The sequence below is a fragment of the Aphelocoma coerulescens genome, unplaced genomic scaffold (assembly GCF_041296385.1).
Source record: "Aphelocoma coerulescens isolate FSJ_1873_10779 unplaced genomic scaffold, UR_Acoe_1.0 HiC_scaffold_255, whole genome shotgun sequence".
Taxonomy (NCBI): domain Eukaryota; kingdom Metazoa; phylum Chordata; class Aves; order Passeriformes; family Corvidae; genus Aphelocoma; species Aphelocoma coerulescens.
In genome coordinates this window covers 118,716-144,093 of record NW_027183599.1, presented here as the reverse complement: position 1 = coordinate 144,093, position 25,378 = coordinate 118,716, and the positions used below count along the sequence as shown (strand labels likewise).

The 25,378-nt window shown below is 41.8% G+C and overlaps 1 long non-coding RNA gene across 2 annotated transcripts; it reads left to right on the top strand.

Annotated features, from left to right (window-relative positions):
- The first annotated feature begins 9,385 nt into the window (after nt 1–9,385).
- Nucleotides 9,386–24,578, top strand: LOC138101367 (uncharacterized). 2 transcript variants are annotated; one of them, XR_011147114.1, is made up of 5 exons: nt 9,386–9,453; nt 16,043–16,105; nt 17,751–17,870; nt 19,334–19,442; nt 22,249–24,578. It is a non-coding gene; the product is annotated as an uncharacterized lncRNA (long non-coding RNA). The 2 variants fall into 2 exon arrangements; XR_011147115.1 differs by lacking the exons at nt 9,386–9,453; nt 16,043–16,105; nt 17,751–17,870 and adding an exon at nt 17,879–18,177.
- Nucleotides 24,579–25,378: the final 800 nt, after the last annotated feature.

The following is a 25,378-nucleotide window of genomic DNA, read 5'->3' as shown; positions in this document are numbered from 1 at the left end:
TCCAGGGCCCAGCCCCTGGTTGGGAGTGCCTTGCTCAGGCTCGGTGCTTGCTGGGGCAGCGGTGCAGGCCTTGCCTCCTGCCAGCTGCCGGGGGCCCTCTCCTTCCTGCTGCCACGTCCCTGTGGCTCCTGCCCCCCACTGGCTGCCTCCATGCTGGCCCTACTGAACCCCTTCTGTGTGTCCTCTTGCAGACCATGGCTTTATTGTCATTGCTCTTCGTGCTCGTGCAAAGCCTGATCCAGTACCCCCAGCCAGCTGGGGATGGGCTGGATGAGGCCACGCACCGGCGAATGCAGGAGCGTGAGGAGCTGCTTGACCGCGAGATGGCTCGGCTGCTGCAGGAGCTGGAGCAAGGGCCCCTGGAGCAGCAGGACGAGGGCTGGGGAGCCCTGCTCTTTGGTGCCCTGCAGCAGTGGCCATTCTGGGCTCTTGCTGGACTCCTGCTCCTCTTGGGCCTGTGGTTTAGCTGCAGGAGGAGTCCTGAAGCCAGCGAAACCAACAGCAGCGGCAAGGACCAGAGCTCCTGCAAGACCTTGGGAGAGGAGAAGGAAAAAGAAAAGGAAGAAGACAGTTTGGATTCCAAGGGAGATGGAGAAACCATAGATGTGACTGTGGAGGCAGATGACAGCGGCAGTGGAAATGAAGGAGAAGGCAGTCCTGTGGCTGCAAATGAAGGAGACGATGATGATGCCAATGAACGAGATGAAGATGTGAAGTTGAAGAAAGACAGTGATGTTAAAAGTGACGATGGCCATGATGCAAAGAAAGATGAAGGCTGGAGTGATGGGAATATGCCAGGATACGATACTGCCGAAGGAAATGAACAAGAACCTGGCAATGTTACTGGAGGTGTGGAAGACCTAGATGAAGTAAATGAAGGAGAAAACAAGGATGTGAAGGTGGAGCCAGACAAGGATGCTGGAAAGGAAGACGGAGATGGAAATGAAGAAAAAACCGATGATGCGTATATGAAGGCAGGCAACAGTGATGATGTAAATAAAGGAGTATACGAGGTAGATGGAAAGGAAGAAAAAGCAGATGTGAAGGTGCAGGAAAGCAGTGATGCCAGTGAACAACAAAGCAGTGATTGGATTGGGCAGGAAGACACCAGTGATGGTGGGAAGGCAATAGACCACAGTGGGTTTGCTGCAACTGAGGAAAAAACCACTCACCTTGGAAATGAAGAGACCAGTGTTGCAAACAGAGATGAGAAACAGGGTGATGCAAATGCGAATGGAGAGAAGAATGAAGATGCAAAAGAAGGAGAACAAGGTCATGTGGCTACCAGTGAAAAAGAAGGCTATGCTGGCAAGGGCAAAGGCAGCCGTGGTGGAATTGAAGAAGACGCCCGTGACGCTGGGAATAAGCGAGGGATCCTATTAGTGGATCGCATACAGTGTCCCGTCGAGGACGTGGAGAAAGGTCGCTCAGTGGCAGCTGAGCTGATGGAGAGCTTCACGCGTGTCTTTATTGACAGCGTGAGCAATAGTTTCTATCCGGTGCCTCAAGAAGCCATCGGGGTGGGCAGTGCCTTTGAGGGTTGGAGTCCCCGTGAGCAGGATGGGGTGTACCGCGTGCTGGTCCCACTGAATCCCCCACCGGGACACGCCTTCCACCTGGAGCTGAACAGTGCAGGGCAGATGGCAGCAAGGACCTTCTGCGTCCGTGTGGAGCTGGTGTGCACGTGCGAGAGGGAGCAGCTGGGCGAGAAGCTGTTGTGCTTCCTGCACCACTCGCAGGAGGAGCTGCGGTGGAAGCAGAAGCCCAGCCTCCTAGAGACACTCTGCACCGGCTCCTACCTGGACGTGGAGAAAACCTCCCACTGGTTCTACCAGCTGGTGAGATGCTCGTGGCTGCATTTGCCTCAGTCGTACTCATGGCACTTGGTGTTTCAGCCCCGCAGCCGGTCCTGCCAATTCTGGCTGAGCAAAGGCAAGAAGAGCCTGGTGGTGGAGATGTTGTTTGGGGTGCGCCACGGGGACTCCGACATCTTTGCGGTCAGCCAGCCCACAGAGGCCCAGACAGGCGGCTCCAGCATCTTTGTGAGCAGCCAGCCCGCCGAGGCCGACTCCATCGCAAGCACAGCGTGGCCTGAGACATACGCTGTGGCAGAGGCAAAATTCTTCCAGCACGTCGCCAGGCAGGTGCCGTGTGAGAGCTTGCACCTGAAATGCCTGCAGCTCTTCACCTGCATCCTGAGGGGCACAGGTTTTTCCAGCTCGACCTGGAAGACTGTGGTCATGCACGTGCTGACCACCGTACCGCTGTCCCAGTGGCGCAGGAGGGAATTTGCACGGCGGCTGTGGGACATCATGGCATACCTGCGCCGCTGCCTGCAGTTGAAACGCCTGGAGCACTTTGTCCTAGGCAACCAGAGGCTTCCTGCAGAGATCAGCTTGCCGCCGGCAATGCGAGCGGTCGAGCCGCTCAACCTCTTTGAGCACCTGGCCCAAGATCCGGCCGCCCACGCAGAGGCGATGCGAGCTTACGGTCAGCTGCGATTTCGCCTCTGGATGCTGCTCTCCGGCCACTGAGAGGAATTCCCTGCACAGAGCTGTGCTGGGGGGGCTCACACCCGATGGCAGCCACGTGAGCACTGCATAATTCTTCCTTTTTTCACTGGCAATCCTGAAGCTGCTTTCCTGCTCCCGTGGATGGAAGATGCTGCGGCACACGGATTCACTGTGCAGACACACATCTCTGCATTGCCCTGCCCTTCACCTTCCAGTTTACCACGGTGCTGTTGTGATGTTCCTACGTCTACGAGGCAGAAACTGGCTCCACCTGCACATCCTTACAGAAGACTACGGACTGAGAGAGGTTGCTTGGCACACCTCAAAGACATGAAACTGGCTTGTTAGGGACTTGATGTAGTTGTTCAGTGACCTGTAGCTCACTTTACCATAGGAGAATAGGTAGTCCAAATTTTTCTAATAGGAATTCTTTATTAGCATTGCTTCCAGAGGTCCTTTATTATTATCAGTGTACAACTATTTTGCAAAGTTGGTCTTAGTTTAGGAAATTGAGCTACCCTACTATAGTAGATTGTCTCCTTTTCAGTAATATCTGGATAGCTATGTTTGGAAAATTAATAAAAGGAGAGAAGTGTCTCAAATTGCCTGAAACGTGACATTCTTTATGTTTAAGCCTCTGTATCTTAGAGAACATCGTTCCTATATACCTGCCTGAAATAATGCCATTTTGCAAACAGAGATGTTGGATATGTTGCGTGTGCTCTCTCTTGAGCAAACCCATAGAGATGCTTGAAGGTTGATGTGAAAATGCCCTGAAATGCCTGAAATTCTACAGCAGAGTACTCCTGAATTTTTTAGGAATCTTTGGAAAAGTGTTCTTTTCACAGTCACTTTTATGACTGTAATACCCTCCTGGGGAACAATTCCGTCCTGAAAGATGAACAGAGAAGTCCCTAACTGCAAAACATGTGGTTTAGTACACAGCTCTTTTTTGGGCTTCTCATAACCAAGGTTTTAACACAAAACTGTGAACACAGAAAGTCATGTTTTCTCTATTCCCAGTTGTCTGTATCCTTTTGGAGAGGCCCTACTGTTCTATGAATATTACGTTTTTCACCAGGCCTAATAGTATTGTATATCAATGAGAGCCACTTCACATGCACAGCTTTGTCCATGGTGACATGCAGCTAAACAAAATGTAATTTACTTCTTGCACTACATTGTAGAGATTGGTAGTAGTCCGGAAGTATTTATTCTCTTTGCCTTCCTACCAATACATCTGGGGTCAACTGGTCAACTTTAAACTCAGCATACCTTAGGAATTGGATAAATTGCTGCAGTCATGCTAGAAATACTTTTCTTTATCCCAGAAATTTGCTTGAGTTTCTACAATGCCCATGTAAACCTTCACATGTACTCTCCAACATGAGAAAGGACTTGCTCCTCCCTAAAGGCAAGTGATGCAACCTTTGTTCTTTCCTGTATATGAAAGTTATACAGCCTTTAGTTTCAGAGTCCTTCAAAGTTGTCTGTAACTGTTTTGAAAGTGGCTGAGATGTTCCCTTTCTGCTAATTTAGGCATGGCTTGTCACTAAAAAAAATCTGTACCTAGTCACAAAGGGCATTCTGATTCTGAACCAAGTGGTTCTACATTGCTGCATTGTGACAGCATGCTGGAGTTGAGGAATGGCAACATGGTCACCACACATGTGACTTGATGCTAACAAGTGTAAATATGTTTTATAAATGCAAATACATATGATCAGAACAGAATGAGATTTTTACTTTTGAAGTCTCTTTGCTGTGGCTCTGCTGCTGGAGATTTTATAAGTAAGCAATGATCATGCTGTTTTGAGCCAAGTCCACCGAGATACTGTGTGAAATGAATAAAACCCAGTCACTATTCCAGCTTCTATCAGTCAGCAGTGAAATATTAACCCAGAAGGGGAGTTAGCTGGATACTTAGTTAATCACCGGGCTGGAAAAAAGTATTTAATTTTGAGGAAAACAGCAAATAGAGACCATAAACTGAGTGCTGAACGCGTACTCATGAAAGACCATCCCTGTAACTTTGTTACTGTACCTTGTGAGAATGCTGGTTCTGTGTTAGCCAGGCTGCAGAGATGCAGTGATTCAAATCAACAGCTTGCTCTAAGCTTGAGAATCATTGGGAAATGTGCTTTTCACAGTAAATTTTTCCAGTGCAATATCCTTGGTGATAGTAAATATGTCTCGCTGTGAAGGGAAATTTCAATGCGTAAGAATAAAATGCGTTGTTTTATAGACTGAGAACAATTATTAATCTAGCTGAAATTTAATCAACCCTCTGTTAATATTTACTGGTAAAGTTTTATTAGATCATATTACAGTTATAATCTTATCAGTGGCCATGCTCAGAGTCTTATTTCCAAGCTGTTTTCAATAGTAGGTACCAAACCTGATTCTTCACCACTTTGCAGCTTGTGTTGTCATTTGCACCAGTAAGAAAGGAGTGTGCAGTGTTGTCATTTCAATCTGGAATATTCTACAGATGTTTTCCTTACGATGCAGTGAAATAAATGATTGTACAAGGCATCAGGCAGGGTTCATTCCCACTTGGGCATTTCAGTCATGAGGCAGCATTTTCCCTCACTGTTGTAGCTGTTCTAGGTGGGTTTTTTTTTACTGAGAAATTCTAGAACTGTTAATTAACAGATGACAAATGTCCATTTGGGATGGTCTCTTCAGAGATCATTCCTTTCAAATAAGGAAACTGGAAGTAGACAGCAGTCTCAGTCATCGTCCTTCATGTATGTGGAGAAGAATCAAATCCACATATTTTTGCAATTGACACTCTTGCAGAGGCCCATGCTTTGCATGGCTTTAAGTGCTGAAAGTGCTTTAGAGCATTTGCACAAGCATGTAATTTATCCTTAGATCAAATTCCTGTGACTGCAGATGAGAAGGAATTTTTCCTCATATTCTGTATGCTAGTTACTTGTGTTCTGCAGGTGAGGACTGAGGTTTTTATAGTACCATGTTAACCATAAGCTGCTTCCAAAGTGGTCTTGCTGGCAATTAATAAACATCTTTTAAAGTGTTACTGGTTTAGAAAACAAATCCTGACATCTTTGCCTTCACGAAAGGTATGTGGGAAAGGACAGTGCTGGTGTATAGTAATGTAATGCTCAGCATCAGATAAAATTTTTCAGTGTGAAGCAAGATTTTTTCCCAAAGTACTGCCAAATAAATCTCACCTAGGGGAATAGGAGCTGCAATGCATGACAATTTGTTTTCAGATTGTACCATAACAACATCCTGCACTGAGCCAGACAAAAGTACACAAACTTAAGTAGAAGTGACTGAGCCAAAAAATAATTGTCATAATTATATACCAGGTAGTCAGATTAATAATGATAAAATATTTTTCTCCCATGGTTCTGTTCATTAGCCAGGACTAGAACTTAATCTTTTCTTGCCTGTCACTTGGTTTGTGTAAGACCTTGGAGAAAAATGTTTGGGTGGGGTTTTTTTCCCTTTATTTAATTCAGGACTTTTTTCTCCAAAACACTGGCCCAAATTTTCATCATGATCAGGATATGCCAATAACTTGTGCGGTAAGTCTGGGTTTTCTAGCAGGAATGTTACATTGTCCATCCAGTGCCAGGAAGGTGGAAATACCCTTAATTTTATCTTCCCGTTAAATACAGGATTTGCCTTTCTGTCTGAAGATTTCCAAATAGTTTAGCTTGGAGAGTTTGCTTGTGGAAGAACTGATTCACATGTTTATTTTCTTTTCCCCAAAGTAATGACTACCCAACAAGACTTAAATATTCTTGTGCTCTTTTCTATATGTTGTTTGTGTCCTCGTCCAGAATTACGTCCGCAGAGTATTCATTAGGCAAAATGCTACAGAATTTTTATTTTACAGCTTTTTTAGCTTTTTTGCAACAGTATAGGTTCTTTCATTAGTTTCATAGAGCATTTTTTTTTTTTCTTAATTACCTACAGTCCTACATGCAGTTCTGGGGCACCCAGTTCAAGAAAGACATGGACCTTGGAAGGAAGAGCCCTGAAAATGATCAGAGGGCTGTAACACCTTCCGTATGAAGACAGGCTGAGAGGTTTGGGGTTGTTCAGCCTGGAGAAAAGAAAGCTCTGAGGAGACCTTATTGCAACTTTTCAATATATAAAAGGGGCTTGTGAAAAAGATGTAAAAAAGGAAAAAAGGACTTTTTAACCAAAGCCTTTAGGGACAGGACAAGGGGCAATAGTTTTGAACTAAAAGAGAGTGGATAGAAACTGGATAGAAGAAAGACATTTTTTATGATGAGAATGGTGAGAAACTGGTACAGGTTGCCCGGAGAAGTTGCAGATGCCCCATCCCTGGAAGCGTTCAAGGCTGTGTTAGGTGGGACTTTGAGCGAGCTGGTCCAGTGAAAGATGTTCCTCCTCATAGTGAGGGAGTTGAACTGGATGATCTTCAAATGTTCCTACCCACTGTTTCCTGCTCCTAATTATTCTTGGCTGGCATTGACCTTCTTCGCTGCTTTATATCTGGAGCACCAAATACGGTGAGGTATTGATCCTTGATCATGTGTATCCATGAGTATGGTGATATAAACAGAATTCGTTTTCTTGGGATGAAGGAAAGATATAGCACACATCTTGCAAAGATATGTCTTTCTTGGTTTCTAATTTCTGTTGAATTTCTCATTCCTTTATGCCTTACAGATAATTTGTTAAGAAAATTTTATGTAGAAAAATATTTTGTGCAAGTAAATATTGCCCAATTTGGAAGTAAGAAAAACCCCAGAGAACCCGAAGTTAACAGGAATTGTATTATGACTCTGGAAAGACATGCTCCAAGACTGCACTCATTTCCCTGGTACACTCCATGCTGGTTGCATGTATTTATAAAAGACACTGATGAGTCATATATAAACATTTTGATTATAAAGATTTTCTTCGTTTTCCCACAGACTTGCTGCTTTCAAACAGCTGCATCCCATTCCTGGGCTCAGCAGAGGGGCTTGATTTTCGAACCTTGCTGCCGGATGAGGAGAGGGGCCGGCTACTAGTCGGGGCAAAGGACCACATCTTCCTGCTCAACTTGGTTGATGTAAACAAAAATGTAAAAAAGGTCAGTGCCTTTTCCACGGAGTTTATCTCCTAAGTTAAATTTTGTTAAATTCTTTTTGTTTGGTTGGTTTTGTGTTTTTCTTTCTTTCTTTCTTCTCTGGGTAACTGCAGATTCGTTGTGCAATGAAATTTACCAAGATTTGATCATCTCACCTGCCGTAGTTATACAGATTATCTTTAATCAATTGAGTTTCTTGTGCTGATTGATGTCCTTTGTGACTGATGACCTGCAAGAGATCAGCTGTGTGGAAGAGCCCTGCAGTGCATGAAAATAGCATCAAAATATCAGCAGACAGGAAAAATGCAGCTCAGAGTGTTCACTTCTCAATTCCTCTGGTCATGGTTACCCTCCTCATTTCAAAGCATTTGGAAGGAAATAACTGAAGACAGCTCTTTCATTGCTTCCTGGCATCCCTGGGATTACTTTACTCTAATACTGAACAGAGCAGAGGCAATTTGGATGGTTTAAATCATAGTAAAATATAAGTGGCAATTTTAACATTTTGGTTAATATCTAGAATGACTAGTTTTAGGAAAAGCTTCCACTGGGATCTGCTGTAGTCCCTTGCCTGTGCCCGGTGACAGTGTGTTAACTTGAGATAATAAGATGACAATTTAGCCTTCGATATTTCTAGCAGACATGGTGAACTGGAGCTTTTGTAAGCACAGTTGACTGCTATGAGTGGAAACCAGATGCTTGCAACAGGAACACATGAAAACTGGTTTCCTGCTTGTCCCAGATAGGAAGAAAATCTGAATTCTCAGCTGTGTTTGGTATTTTCTTTAGGCACCAGAGGGTGGTTTTAAATTACTACGTACTGCTGCCAGCTCTGAAGAGGTAACTGACCCTGAATTAATGTGATTGCAGGCAGGAGCTGAACAGGTGGAACAAGAGACTATTTTGCCCTCACGTTTGAGAGCAACGCTTGCTGTCATTGTATAGAAGAGATACAGTACCAGTCTGAATATCTTGTTCCTTATCTGGACTTCAGCAATGCTGCACATGGCAGTTTCTGTAAAACTCAGATTCTGGGTATTTCAGGAAATTTCTTCCTGGCATGCTTTATCAAGCACTTACCTTGCTTCTGTCATCTCAGTAATTGATTCAAAATCCACTACCCCTCCCAGGATATTGCATTAATAACAGCACTACTCACAACTGCAAATTTTCAGACCACAAATTGATTTTTGGTGTAGGCTTTCTGTAGAAGACAGATTTTGTTTGTGTGAAAAGCAGACTTCTGTTTCTGTGGGCTTCTGCTTGCCTCCTGAGAGATGCTGAGTGCTGTCACCTCCCATTATGTTCAGTGGGGCTTTCTGAGCCCAGACCTTTCTGGAGGTGGCAGCACTCTGTGCGAGCCACCCCTCAGTCCAAGCTGGTGACATTTTCCCTTTGGCCAAACCAGCGCTGTTCATTACGGACCTTGTGCTTTCCAAGAAGAGCAGAACACAGATGGAGCCAGGAGCACTAATGTGCAGTCAGACAGTGCCATTTGGTATAGATGTGGTAGAGAAAAGACTTACTTTGTATTGGAAAGAAAATTTGGATTTCCTAAGATGAATAGAGAATGCATGCTTACGTATCTGTGGTAACCAGAAAGGAGGGAATAAAATTCCTAACCACTTGCGTATCTGGACTAAATATGTGTGCAGGTTCAAATACTTCTTTTAGTAGTAAAATAATAGTTTAACTATTCAGATAATATTTAACTTTTCACAAAAAAGCACTGAGGCAAAATATATTTAAATGGGTAGAACTGAGTGAGAAGCCTTGCAGAACGTCCTGGTGTGCTGATTTCCCAGGTCTCCATGGGCATTCAACAACTTTATAAATGTATCTTCTTGCTTAAATGCCCAGGTAACACAAGGCAATGTCACATGAGTGTTTCTCTTTAATTCCACTGTGCTTGGCTGGTTGAATCTTGCAGTGGAGGGAAGGGATGAGATGAAGGAAGTTGCGTGAGGAGCTGTGTATAAAATCTCAGCCCCTGAGGAGGAAGCTAAAGGATACTCTACAGTAGCAGTGAAGTGTCAGAAAGTAGCACTTGCCGGTGCTGTGTTTAGACTGAGCGTGGTCTGGGTTGGCACTGAGCCAGGCGGCTCACTTCCAGGCCTTCCCAGTGTGGGGAAACCACACATGTTGGGACTACAAGGGTCTGAAGTGTGTCCTTTGTACTCCTCTGGAGTACGAGTCATCTGGAAAAAATGATCTGCTTACATACAGCTACTAAAACGAGTAGAAATTGATTAGAATATTAAGTTTCTGCCGATAAATGATGTGTTCATTTGTGGACTTTGTGGAAGGAGTGTTAAAAGCACGCTGATGGGGCGAGAGAGGCATAACAGCTTTGAGACTGCAGTGCAAGATTGTGCATAGTTTGGGGTTTCCGTTCTTTAAAACAAAGCTGAACATGAACTTCTTACTTTGATAAAGCTCTCAATTTCAGATATTTGTTTTGTTAGGAGCTACTGATACCTCCAAAAGCTAAGTCAGGATCCCCAACAATTTATTCTCATGTGTAGATATAATTACTTGGCAAGATTATATTTTAGAGTCTAATGCTCTATATTAAGACATTTCTGGCAAAGAAGGATCCAAAGCATTGTATCCTGCTCCCTTCTCTAATGTATACATATATATAATTTAATAACTTCCTTTTTAAAACCTATTAATTTACCTAAATGAGTTAATTTGACTTCCATATATTAAGTTATAGCTTTATTTCCTGGTGTATTTTTCCTGATGAAATAAATCAGTAGTTCTGCTGGAGTCAGAATTTCTTAAATCATTGTAGTTTTTATGAAATGTATTGTGTAATAGGTTGAAAATTTCCTTAGCTGGCAGCTTGAAAAAAAATCTGTCTGGTTTCCAGTGCTTGTAAACCTCATTATAAAACAACAGCAAGTACCACAGTGTAATGAGCAAGTCCTCCAGAATGACAGATGAATGCAGAAAGCGAAAGTGATTATAGTCAATAAATATATAAAATATAGCAATGGATAATCTTCTTTCTGTAACAGGGATGTATTTTCTCTGAAGTTTTCCTGTACAGAAGCCATTAGCTCCTGTTGCAGGAATGGCATTATGAAGTGTCCCTGACAAATTCTGCAAGCTATTTGCAAACTGGAAAAATTGTGATTTCTTCCTGTGAGTAAAATAAAGATGGTCAGCAAAGGAAAGTAGTTCTACTGAAGGCCTCTGTGCCATTACCACCAGAAGTGCAGTGTAAAACGGAGAGATGTTTAATAGCATGAGAGGCTGGAAAGCTGGCAAAGAAATTCTATAGGAGCACCAACCTCTGGGATCCTGCTGGAAACATGACGTCAGTACATCGAAGTTTCTTGTGAGTTTGCAAAAGCCTTTTCTATTTTACTCCTTGCGCTAAATAAATACGAAATACAAAATGTTGTCAGCTGGGTAAACAGTGGGTAAATAGCTGCAAAGCAATGGTGCCCCTTTCTGTGGCTGTGCTAACAGTGCCCGCGGGGTTACACGTCAGCGCGATCATCACGGTGTGATCTGCAGCGCGACCCGCCCAGCTCCGCAGGAATAGGAATGCTGTCAAGGCCTGACAAGCTTTTGAAAAGCTGCCAACCTGCAGGAGCTGTCGGTGCTAGAAGACACAGCCCCATGTGGGCCAAATAGATAAACATGTCAGATCCCCAGCAGCAGCTTTGGAACAAGTTGTTTTCATCTGTCCCAGCGTGCACTGGCTCAGGGTCCCAAATCATCATCTGTTGTAAGCGGCCCTTTGGGATACTTCATGCAACTTCTTTAGGAATGTTGTTGCTGTGGAACAGATCCTTGTTACGCCGATGTTTCAGATTTGATTTTTGTTCAAATCTACAATCTATTATTTATATTTATTTATTAGCAGTTTATACCCATTTCCTCTGGCTGTTGATAATTCTGGTCTTCAGAGCCCTTTGATTATTCCTGCATAATTTAACTTCTTTTGTTTTAGTGATGCTTCCCAACCTTGTGTCATCTGCAGGGGTTGTTGGAGAGTTCTGGGTTTTTACCAAAGCTACTGAAGGGTGCATGAAATAGGATGAGCTCTGACACTGTTTCTTGGGGAACTGCACGAGTAACTTTGTACCTCAAGTTCTTTACTTATCAGACCATTTTTTTTTCTTGTACTAATGCCTGTTTTTGGCAGCTGAGCTAATCAGTTTCCGTGTGACAATGTAGTGAATACTTAAATGGAGCCCTGATGAAGAGCAGCTCTACCACCTTAATGTAATTCAGCTAGGTTATTTAAGAAAAGTACAATATTAGAGTGGGATAGTGGCTGTTTACCAAGTTCTGTTGTCTTCTCTGCCACACTCCGTTTTCATTGGAAACTTGTATTATTTCTTCCCTAACTAAAAACTTGTTCTGAAACCTTAAAAACAGATGAAAAAAGACCCAGTGGGCTTCTAAATTGTTTAGATAGCTTGTGATCTTCCTCTTTTGTATTGTGACAATAGATAGCATTTTCCACTCATTTTGTAAAGTTCTGCACCATCCTAGATTTAGTAGCCTAATTAGAAGTGATTCTTGAAAAAGCTGTACTTTCACACATTTTTTTGTAATCAGATTTCACTGTTTTATCTTTGAGCACCCCTTCTCCTGAAGATTTATAATCTTAAGTGTTAGGCTAGGAACAAAATCTGATAGAGAAAGATGCATACATGAAAATGAGTAAAATACCAGTATTATTAATTCATGACAGATGGCAGCTGAAATTTGGCTCTTAGTGGTGGATCCAGATATTATTTTTATATATACATACATACATACATATATATATATATATATATATATATAGCATTCACATACCAATTTATTTATATATAAATAATGTATTAAAAAAAATTACTTCCTTTTTCATTCCTTTCTTATAGTAAAATGCATATTTGGAGGAAGGGAAAATGTTACTTTTAGAAATTCACTGCTCCTGATCTGGAAAAGACCTCTGTGGTTTTAAATGTTTTGTTTTAATCAGAAATCAATTTCCAGCTACCCTTTAAAGTGATACCTTATCTGTCCTACACTTATGTACTGCTTAATTTTGTACTCCTGGGAGGTTTTCTTTCTCTCTGATAGAAAAGAGTTTATTAACTTCCATTTATTAGGAGAATTTAATTTCTTTCCCATTCCTAAATTTAAGAAAATATTTGAAGAATGATTTAAAATTAATGGTGAGGTTGTTTTTTTTCTTTTAATTGGGCAATAGAAGATAAAATCTAGAAATCATGACAGTAGCTGACCTTTGGAATTTTGATATGGTTATTTTAAAAGGAAAATAAACCGAAGATTAAGAAAAGAAAAGAATCCTGTTTAAGTATACAGTTCACATATTCCAACTAGTTGCATTCTTGCCTTAAATTCAGTAACTCCACTTAGCTATTCTAAGATTTCTCCAGACATTTCAGATACATACAACTATAAAGTATATTAAGTATATAATTTGTACTGATTGTAACACAAAATTATTGTAACTTTACAAGTCAATGTTGTTGTCACCTTTAATATATAAGGCCTGGCTATCTGGGGGTTTTTTTCCATTCCTTGAGGTTTTTACTTATTGAGAAATTTGGGAATAAAAGAGAATTTGTTAATAAGATGTTACCATTGTGAATAAAGCATATAAATAGAAAAAAAAAAAAAAAAAAAAAAGACCAACTTCAAAGCTTCAAACCATTTACAAGCTAAATGATTTTAAATCTGAAAGAAACTACAGGAGCCTCCAGTCTTACTTTTTTGGCATATTGTGAAACTAAGTAACACATTGGAATAAAATATAATGGTACAATTTAATTTCACCCCCTACAGAAAAGTCAGTACACATGTATAATGTTGCTTGTGCCAGTGTTTGAGGGAACCAGGCTTGTGGCACTGTTACACAGCATGTCCTGTAATAAAAAATGAAGTTCATGCTTTTTTGCTCAGCACATCAGCTCATTATTTTATGCAATTTTTATGATGCAACTCATCAAATGATGCAATTTTCTTGATCTATTACGATTTAGAACTGACAGTTTCTGGGAATCTCTCATTTCTCATATGGTAAGCTAATAAATATCACTTTTACTCCCCCATATATAATTGCAAATTGATTTTCAAGTTAGATCACTTAGCTTCACTTTTCATTGTCTAATGTGGCCTTATATAATGCTAAATACTGAGGCTGTTGAGTAACTAGAGAGTAAAACAATTGATTTTTTAAATAATAATTGTCTGTGGTCAATTATCATAGAAGGGGGGATGTGTGTATTTCAGCCTTGTAGGACAAACACTGATTCCCATGAACGAATCTGTAGAAGATTTGAGGGTAACTCAAGTCCATTAACACTTCTGAAGCCTTGAAGCAGATGTCTCTTGTTTTTAACTCCTGCAGTTCTTCTGTGTAGTTGGCAAGGACAGGTGGGCATTTTCAAAAGCCTACAAAGGGGCATCTTGTCTACCTCATTGGATAACTAAACTTTGGCCAAAAATCTCCCAAACCCCTTGAAGACCTCGAGGCTTTCCTGTAAGTGATTCAGGGATCTTGGGCATAAAGTTTATGTACAAGAAAACTGAGGATCAGATCTCAGACAAATCTCCGTGGCCAAATGTATTTGGAGATCCATGATCTTACGTTCCTCTATCTGTTCCTTTTCATCAGCTTTTCTTCACGGGTCGCTTTTCATCAGCTTTTCTTCTTAAACTTCTCTGTGTTGCAGTGGAGACCAGACTGGACCTACCTTCAGCCCTTCATGATGTTTCCAGTACTTTCCTCTGTGCTTCCTGGCACTGTGCTCTGTGCCATCCACACATCCCTGGGATGGCTGATTGCATTTCCATACCTGGGTGCTTTGACCAGATCTTTCCGAGAAAATGCTCTGGGAAAGCAAATTTGTGCTCCAGTGCTGCAATGCTGTTACACTGTCTTATCTCTGACTCCATGTAAATATTGTTGCAGAGGGTTAAGGTTTAAGTAACTTAAACTACATTGTCTCTGCTAAGAGGTTTTTTATCAGGAAGGTAACGGAGTTCACTTGAGAGGAAATTAATTTCCTTGCAGAAATCCAATACATCCATTTTCACTGGGAAGGAAAGAGAAAGAAGTAAAATCCAGACTGTTTCCAGATTGAGAGAAACAGTGACTGTAGGTTTTGGAAAGTGATAAAGGTACTTGAGGGAGGCCACTTGCTTTTTGCTTTCCTTACCTGTGTGGGACTGAGCCTGGGTATGTCAAGCCACTTCCAGTAAGGTGCCAACAGCTGGGTGAAGGGGAATATGACAGCAGTCAACTCCTCTTGCATGCCACTGAGTTGTGCGTCCTTCCTTGATGTTGTTTTTATTTCTAGTGCATATTATAATAATTCTTCATTCCTATACATTTGCTATTTAAGATTTTGTAAAGCATGACTGGAGACTACTATAAAGCATTTGTGACTACTAATGACCTGCTGACTGGTGCCTGGGACTTCAGGCAATTTACTAATCAATATTTGCTTAAAAAGTAGTGTGATTTGTGGTGTTTTTATTACTAGTCATGAGAAATAACAATTGCTTTTTCTTGTCAAAATTAGAAGTACAAAATATCCATATTTAACACAGTGATTCGAGAAGAATCTGTATTTAGCTTCTATTTTAAATTTAATAGAATCAGATGTACTCAATCATATCCAGTTTTGACTGCTTAATTGAAATCAGTGAGGCAGAACCTGCACTGTTGTTCACTGACATTTCTTCACCATCACAATTTGGATTACAGTAACTGATAGTATGTTGTCATCTGGATTTATCTACATCAAAACCTATTTTGTAGAATTCTGCAGGGCAGATTAAAAAAGAAAGAGAAACAGTATCAATATATACTGGCAATTATCTAAGGTCCACAGTTCTTCTCTAAACTTCTGTGTCATTTTCTCAGTAAACTCAGTTAATGTTGATGTTTTTAAACCATGCACTGTTGATTCCTGCCAAATGTACTTTTTGTTCTACAAATTTCCCTCCAGCTGTCCTTAGTTTTTTGAACCTAATTATTTTCATTTGAAAATTGGCAGAAAGAGCTAAGTGTTTTTTTTTATAACAGTTCTGCCAAGTCCACTGGACCAAATTCTTACAAATGTAATTTGCCTGGCTTTGCAATCAGTTTAGTTTCCAGATGATTTGGCTCATCATAACTTTGAGAGAAACACATAATGGTGACAAGGTGCCCCGGCCAGATTAACTGAATGCTTTTTAAAAGTACATGTAGCCAATGAAGAAATAAACAAGAATCAGGGGGGTTGATTTAAAGCCTCTTAACTTTTTGTAATGGGATCTTGTACTTGAAGTCATGTTCATTTCAATTTACATGCAAGGTCCTTCAACATGCATAAATCTGTTTTAACTGTTTATTCCTGGAATAATCTACAGTCACAGGACAGTGTATAATCTTCATCATCTTTGTCTTGTTTTAACTCTATTACAGATTTACTGGCCTGCAGCAAAAGAAAAGGTAGAATTATGCAAATTAGCTGGGAAAGATGCCCATGTAAGTATGATGTATGTTTTTTATTATGGCTGAGGATTATGCATATCTATGTATTTTTTATTAAATGCAAAAAATGCTTTAGTAAGCTCTTGTTACACTTCTTCTGAACTAATGTCCTAAGTGTTTTTTCTTAATTGAAAAACAAAGTTACATTTCTGTTGGTTTTTAAATATTAATACTTAAAAAAATTCAATCTTGCAGGCATCAATCATGATATGTTGTTCTTTTGTGTAATAAATGCAGCTGAGAGATGAATGGCGTTTCCTCAAAAATGTATACCAGGCAGTATTTCCCTGGAATCCTCTTTTCTCACATTAAAATGCTTCTTTTTTCTTGGGTGTATCCTGAATTTAACTTCATTATAATTCATTAAAGAAACAGTAGTAGAGCAGTGTACAAATCAACTTAATTTGCAGACAGCTGCAGTTGGGGTTTAAAAAAAAATCTCAGACTCAATGGCTTTTGCCAGAAACCACAAATCTTCTTTAGGAAGTATATTTAAGGTACATACGTGTACACAATACAACTTTTATATGTTTTGTGCAGCACAGATTACGTCATGTGTCTAGAGCCCACTCTAAATGTAAACATTTCCTGGCTGTAAAATAAAATTTCTTCCTTTTCTCTCCAAAAAAAATCTCCAGCATGTCGGTTACCAAGGTATCTTCCAGCTCAAAATGCTCTCAGCTCTCTGCCTGAAGAGTTTAGCTTTTTATTCTAACTTGTTACTACCCTTACCTTTACAGCAGTCAGAACCTAAACAATGCTGAGCATTGGAAATATTCTGATACTGGTGCATGTGGAAGATTTGTGCTGGTCTATTTCTACACTAAGAGAAAAAGGAGAAGGTCCTGAGAGGGAAATAGTTGTTTCGGACTCTCACTTAGATGCAGGGTGATGGCTTGAACATATGAACAAATCCTGTGTGTTCCCTCTGAAGTATCTGTTATGTGTTTTTGTGTTCATTTCGTTCTGGGCAAGGCTAAATCAAGGCTTTTCCCCCAGCCCCATGTATCATCCTTGCAAGCATGCCTGTGCTACTTACCAACAACAACAACATGGAGCAAGCCCAGCTAGAGCCAGGATGTCCCACTGGACTCAGAAATGACCAAATAAAAGTCACCAGTAAGATGTGGTTGGTGCAGAGACAAAGCATGCCCTTGGAAGTGTGTTGAAGCCTTTCAGCCCACCGCAGTCGCTTTAATCATGTGATCTTTGGTATTAAAGCATGTGCAGTACCCTGAGCTGGGAGCAAAGGCAGGAAGACTGGTAGCCAGACAAACCCAGTGGCTCTGCGACCTCTGCCCAATTGTTGACGGGTGGTGTTTGCTACAACACTGGCTGAACAGATTCCCTCCGAACCGTGGTGTGAGCAGACAGTTTCTCGTGGCTGTAAGCATACAGCAGAATTAGGTTTGCAAGTCTGATTGATGAACTGCCTGGTAGATAGCCACTGTCAAGTTATAGTCCTAACAGGTTTGAACTACTTGTAAACAGTTTCTGCTACAGTAGTTCTGAGTTTAAATACACCAATGCTATGGCTGTAACTTATATAAGCTTATATGGCTGTAACTTATATTCTATGTATAATGTGAAAGAGAAGAATAAACATGAAAAGTAACCTTTATCTTTCTTTTCCCAACAGACAGAGTGTGCCAATTTTATCCGAGTTCTTCAGCCGTACAACTGGACCCATGTTTATGTCTGTGGCACAGGAGCATTTCACCCTCTCTGTGGATACATTGAGCTTGGAACTCACAAAGAGGTAATTTAACTTTCTCACTAGTCTGACATGTCAAGGAATAGCCCTCATCTTGTGTAGCATTCATCATAGATTGGAAAATACTATGTGAGTGTGTAAAAAATGACCTGACAGCAGCTTGCATAAATAACAGGGTAAGTGGTGGATTCTGTGGGTCAGACGGGAACTCTTGTTCTCACATTTGCTATGTGCATATCGCTTTTGAACAAAGCACTTTTCCTCAGGCTTAATACACAAAGTTCTTCAGAATGACACTTCCATGTGATTAACTAAGTGAAGAGAACATCTGACCCAGATGTCTTCCTTTCTAGTAAGTCATTTCTGCACATACTTTCCTTGCGCACACACATTCAGAGTTCAAGATGAAACTTGTGGTTCTGTCTTTAATGTACATATACCGCAGAGGGTTTCCTGTGCCTTGTGCGTGAGAGTAATAAACACTTTGAAAAGGTTCTCTAAGCCTGAGTCCAGAGACAGCATCTCAGGACTTTGCAGTGTGTTGCAGTCTGGTCACCAAGCAGGTCTTGGATGTCCTCCATCACTAGTGGCATATTCCTGAGCTGAAGTTAGCAGCTGACTGGTCTTCATTTACTGGTGACAAAGAAATCACTATCCTAAGTGGTAAATGTTTGAGACCTAACCCCCACAACAGAAGAATTTTAGTGTTGTGTCAAGCAGCCACTTAGTACACAAGTCTCTTTTTAACTCCTATATGTATCACACCTTGGCTGTATTTATCCCACTGATACTGTTCTCAGACAATGTTGAGATGTGTGTGACCTGTCCCTCTGCTTGCCTGTGGTGCAGGCTTCCTATGCTGCTATAGAAATAGCTTTCTCTTTTCTTCAGGGCTTGGTGAAATTCTATAGGAATATAGGAAATGAGGTTTAAAGTTAATAAATGCAATAACCTGAAACAGAATAATAGAATTATAGAATGGTTTGGGTTGAAAGGGCCCTTAAAAATTATCTCGTTTCAACCTCCCTACCATGGACAGGGATGCCTTCCACTAGACCAGGTTACTCAAAGCCCCATCTAGCCTGGCCTTGAACGCTTCCAGGGATGGGGCATCCACAGCTTCTTTGGGCAATCTGTGCCGGGGCCTCACCACCTTCAAAGGAAACAATTTTCTTCCTGCTATCTTATCTAAACCTACCATATTTCATTAAAAGCCAGTCCCCCTTGTTCTATCACTGACACATGGAATCGAGGGAAGGTCCTCATGGAAAAAAAAGTGATTAAGCTTGCCCAGACTGAGACCCATAATTATGTACCCCACAATCTGTGTGTTGGATGACCAACCCAGAGGGGCTGCCTATGCAACAGAAAACTGAAGCTATGAGAGATCTACTTGGTGGTGTTCTTTCCCTAATAAACCATTAATGCTCCTGGTATTGTCTGGTATATCCTGTATAATTTGGCTTACAATGAAATAATTTGTTGGCTTCTTTGCTTTGCTACTTTAGATATTCCGGTTGAAGCAACTGAAATTTTAGATCCCTTGTATCATGCTGGTTTCTTAGCTGAATGATCAAATACACAGCTGAATGGAACAGAACAGCTCTCAGCAAGAGTGTAAGTAAGGCTCTGGTTTACCTCTGGCTCATTAGCAAGATTCCTTATTCACTCTACCATTGCCCTACTTCATTTCAACTACTTCATTTGTGAAGGTTGTTTTCACCAGACCTTATGAAATTATGGATTTGGTCTGACTGTTCAGTCCGGCAGCCAGTCTAGACAAGGGGTCTGTCTCAGTTAGACAGGACCAATTACCTTAGAAAGGAAATGGAAGAAGAATCCTGGCATCGTGTTTCCTAATCCCCTCACTGTTTCCCAGTCCTGCCTCTCCCACATTCCTCCTGCTTGCTCAGCTGCAGTGGTAGGTTGGGCAGTGTTCAGCACTGCTCCTGCCTCTTCTGACAGAGAAGCTCTTCTACAGCCTCCTACTGAGTTATCAGTCTTGAATGGCATCAGGCATATTTTCCCTTTCCTTCTTGGAGCCCCAAACACCCTTCAGCCACCATCCTTCCACCACCTCTCCATATAAATGTGACAAGGCTGGAGGGTGCTGAGGATAGGCCCAGTGATGTGAATTTGACAGGCAGTTGAAAATGTCTCCTTGTAGGAACTGAAGCCAGGAGTCCTACAGGATAAGTCAAAGCACTTTTAGTGCAGATCCATTCTCTTAGTATTTTTTCATTCTTCCGTCCCTCCCCTTTTTAATTTGGTTTTTTTATTTCAATTTAAATCTCTGGGTTATAAGAACAGATAATGAATGTCTGGTAATTAGCAACCTCTCCAGGAAGCTGTGGGATGCTTGGGAGAGCCAGGCCCTGAGATAGCCTCACGGAGGCTGTGAAACCAGGCAGTGCTCTGCTGACCTTTGAAAGCTGCTCGTGGATCTGCACAGTGCTCTCCTGGCCAATGCCAGAGCTGTGAAAACAGAGAGGAAAACAGTGTGGATCAGGTGACTCAAAACCACAGCAGACACTGCTTTTGAAGCAGCACAAATCCCCAACAGAATCACACAATTAAAGGGGATTAAAGTCCTTGTCTTGTTATTGCTCGAGTCGCTGCCAAAACTTCTCTTGGCTGGTGAAGAAGAGGCTTGGCCCGGTTGGTGCTGTTAGCCACAGCTCTCCAAGGGATGCTCTTTTCTTTGAAAGCTTTGCCCGAAGTGAAAGCAGGAGGTTAATTCTGTGTGAATGCTTGGTAGTGTCCATTAGTTTGTCGGGGTGAAGCCTGAAATACTTGATGTTGATCTGTAACTCCCTTGGTCCCCTGAGTATTGCTGGACTTGCAGACAGCCTCTTCGCATGTGATAAGGCAAGGGTTCCCTGAGCAGCTCAGGGTTGCACATCCTAGAACTAAGGACAATTGGACACCAGCGTAGCATTGTAAGAAAAAAAAAAAAAAATCAGTTTAGTTCTGTCCTTGCTCTGCTCACTGTAGGAGCCTGAGAATTTGGTTTGCTGGATATTCCACAGGTTTGGGAAGGTAACGAGTTTTTTGCTGGTTGAATTCTGCTTTGTATGAGCTAGGACGGCTGGAGGAAATTGAATTTATGTTCACGGATTGGAATTGATTTTTCTTTTCTCTTAAGGAGCTTAATTATTCAATATCCTGGGCTTTTGTCTTCTGAGCCTAGAGAGTTTAGGAGGCACCTCAATAACATAGAAAGGTTTGGTCATTTATAATCTGATGTCCATTAAGGATGAATTGAATTAATGTGTTGTGAAGTCTAATCCTATGTGGCCATCTTTGGACATACTTGCTTGTCATTTGTACTCTCCAGGCGTCTTGCAAGTCAGAGGTATGGAAACAAATAATTAAAATCACTTCACATATTTTTAATCGTTTAAACCATGGAGGTGTTTTGATTTTTTTTTTAAACTAGCTTCTAAAGTTTTTTCTCTACAATAGACATTAAATCCACATTGAATGGGTTTTTGAGTACTAGAGGGATTTTAAGTATCACAGTAGATAGGAAAGCATGGTGAATGAAAATATGTTAAAAGCCATTCTCTAGGCAATCTCCCTTCTCTTAATGGCAGGACAATTCTGAAGATCAAGTCTCTATACCTGCAGAGAGTTCACTTTACTCCTCTGAGCTATCAATTTGCCTTCAGCAGGACTCACAGTGGATTTCAGCTTAAGTGTGCTTTCAGGAAACCACTGAAAGGGGCAAGTAAAAGAGCCCTTGTTGGCAATTCTGAACTATAATAAAGCTTCAAATGGATGCTTACAGGAATCGACTTGTTGATTACCCACTGAAAACATAGGGAATAATTTTTAAATAATTTATTTTCTTTATCTTCCTCTATGCCCTTGTTCTGTGGCCCAGGAATTAATCACACGGTATTTGGAAACGACAAGGAAAAATCTATTCTGATATCTCTTGTATCGTTAGCCTTGTTAAAAATAATAAGAGAGAGCATATGCTCTTTCATTTTAAAAGAGTCTGAACTGTGTCTGCTGTGAACATTATTCAGCAGTCCCTGGAGAAATTTCTGAGTCAGCCAGAATCCCTTCAGGGTCTCCTGTTGCAACACAGTCTATCAGCACTTTCCCAAATAGAAGCCAATGCCTTTTAAGTACAATCCAGCTTTTCACTGGAGTAGAAATGAACAATGCATCTCCTTTTTTTTGAAAATAATTGTATTTTTTTAAGATTTGTGTTTCCCTATAGAGTGACCAGGATACAGTAAAACACTGAATGAAAATATACAGATGTAAAACAGACACAGACTGTAAACATCAATGCTGTGATGACAGCTGCACGATCTAACACATCTTTACTTTGTACATTAGCAGAACAGGCTGTCTAAGTGAGTTTTTCTCTGTAGCCACACCAGGATAATGAATTTGTGTTTATTCTCAGGAAATGGTATTCCGTTTGGATACCCAGAACCTGGAGTCTGGCAGGTTGAAATGCCGTTCGATCCCCAGCAGCCGTTTGCTTCAGTGCTGGCAGGTAAGGAGCCACCAGAGCCGGGTGCTTCCCTCGGACCTGCGATGGCTCAGGATGCGAGCCCGGGGGCTCAGCAGATGTCACCGCTGGAGCTCCTCTGGCGCTGGTCGTGTTTCCAGTGCTGGTCTGTGCTCTCAGAGCTGGGGAAGCCTTCAGGCTGCAGACAGCACAGAGCTGGAAGGGCAGCCGTGCAAACAGAAGCATTAGAATGCCTGTAAAGCCTCTGTCAGCTGGACAGGAAGGCAGTTTCATCCTCACCCAGTCATTGCTCCTTTAAGAGGACAACAAAAAAACCTGCAGGGACAGGGAGTGATTGAAGCCCTTTTGGGCCTCTTTCTGCAATTATCAATATGTTCTGCCCTTTGAAGTCTGCTGACATGCACTATTTCCATAACTACGTTTCTGAGGTTTCTATTTACTCGAGTAGCCACTTCTGAAGCTGGGAGCCGAGGAACAGGACAGTGCGCTCTGCCTGCTGCGTGCATCGCAGCGCTGTGTGGTCTGACATTTGGGGCCGAGGAATGTCAGCTTGAGTGATTTAAAACCACTCTAAGAGCTACTTTTGTCATGGTTTGGTTCATAGCTTTGGACAATTCTCATTTAACTTGTCTGTCAAGCATATGAATACAAGATGAGAGTGAAGCACCATGACGTTTTCATTTACAGCCAGAGAGCAGTGATGACAATGCTTTGAAGTATCGGTCACTCTGTGTTATAAAAAGAATATGACTAATGTTCAGTCTTTATTCTCAGATAATAAGATAGATGATTTGTGATTCTGACCCTACAGATGGGGCAGGACTTCCTTTATTAAAAACAATAGATTAAAGCCTGTGCTTATTCTTCTCAGAGACCCCTAGTACTCTTTAATGACTGTGAAGTCTATTTTTAAAATGGGAATCCAGAAACTTTAACTTTTTTTTTTTTTTAATGCAAGCAGTAGAACTCTGTGATTTATTGCAGCATTTCCTAATTTCAGTAGCATTCTAGTGCTTTGACTGTTCTATTAAATCTTGTGAAATGAAGAAGCTGCTCTCCTTTAGCTACCTAAGACATGAACTTTGCTACGTAACAATTTTTTGCTCTAGATAAAATTAAGGGTCAGGGTATTCTAGTATCCCTTTTTTGATTGTGCCTGGTGTCAAGTGCTTCACAATAATGTACAAGGAGCACTGTAAAGAGTTACAGGCCTGACCAGAGAATGTGTTTCTGCTCTATCTTTGGATGCTAACCTTATTCCCAAATGAACGAGGAGAGCAGTACAGTTCATGCATAAGATGCTGCCCTGGAGCTCAGGTGAGATCATTTCCCATCTCTGCCACTGATGAGCAGAGTAACCTTGGTGTGTCACTTCTCTCTGTCTACCGCCAAATGGCAGTAAAGATTACTTGTATCCTTCAGAGAACACTTTTTATTCAGTTATACATTTATGAGCTAAGTAATATCTAACTGTATTTTCACTCATATATGTAAGTTAATGCAGCTGAGTAATTTTCATTCTTTGTAGAAATAGGTCATCTGAGTACTACATGACATATCACTTCAAGTAAATCCCACAGATAAATTGGAAAAACTAGTCCTTTTGACTGAAGAATCACCTGCTGATCATCCATCCTCTATTACAAATTACCACTCACCAAAACTGTTCAGGACGTAGCAGGAACTTGGAATGAGAGATACCAAACACTGAGAGAAGTGCTGAAAGTGCCTTGTCAGCAGAGCCTAAGCAAGGATGGAGAATTTCTGTTGGCCCTTCAGATGCATCGATCACCGAGTGCCTGTCAGTTGGCAAACACCAATTACCCTGCCCATTCCTCATTATGACAAATACCTTTCAGAACGCACTGTTGCCCAATAATCTGTCTTGTTGTACAGTGATAGTTTGTAATTAAACTTCTTGTTCCCTGGAGGGCCCTAGTTTTGGCTTCCTAAGAGAGAAAGTGCAATGTGATAGATGTATCGCTTTTTTTCACTTCAGACGAATGGAACAAATGTCCAGATTTGCCTGAATGACTGCCAAAATGCAATCTTTAAAAATTCAAAACAAAACAAAAAAACTAGCAGTTTGTTTATTTGAAGGAATTCTGCCAGTATTTGGAAGCAACATAGATGCAAGAACAAATGGTTATTTAATTATTTTAAAGCACTAGTATTGTATTTATTGGCCTATTGTTTGTCCTAAATTCAGCTGTTTCCATGATGTTTAGTCTTCTTAATACAAAACGTAAATTCACAGTTAATATCCTGAGGATTTTTAAAACCCTGGGCTAGGGACGGGCACAGGGACAACGTAAGGGGGGGCTGGGCTACCGCTGGGCCCGCAGGGGCTGGAGGGGGCGGCGGGAACACCGGGGCTACCGGCGGAGCCGCCCCGCTGGGACAAGCGGTGGAGCCGCGGGCGGTGCCTGAGGGCCGGGACAGGCGGGACCTCGGGCTCAGGAGCGGCGCTGCAGCTGCGAGCGGCGCCACAGGAGCCTGGGCTTGGGGGGGGCAGGCGGCAATGGAGGGGGCGATGCTTCCAGGGGTCCCAGCCCTTCTCTTTCTTGTTTCCCCTTTGCTCCTTTCCTTGGGTCTCTGACAGCTTTAAAATTCTTATCCCTTAGACCCTGTGTTTCCCACCCAGCATGAAGCGTACTTGCTTTCTTCTGCGTTAACGAGTTCTTTTGAATTTATAAATACTCGTATTAGCGGTGATGGCGCCCGCCCGCGGAGTGATCCGCCAGGAGGGACTATTTGTGATGCGGTCCTGCCCGCGGAGGGATCACCGGTGATGCAGCCCCACGCGGAGTGATCCGCCAGGAGGGACTATTTGTGATGCGGTCCTGCCCGCGGAGGGATCAGCGCTGGTGCCGCTCCAACCGCGCGGCCGTGAAAAACGAGCTTCACTCTTTGTAGAATTTGAAGGAAAGTTGAAGAAAAGGGACAGTTTAATAAAAGTTTAATAAAATCAGGAGACAGCAGCAAAAACGCCGCTACGGCCGGGTGCTTCGCAGAGAGACAAAGGCGCACCTTTACAGCCAAAAGAGCCTCTTTAACACCG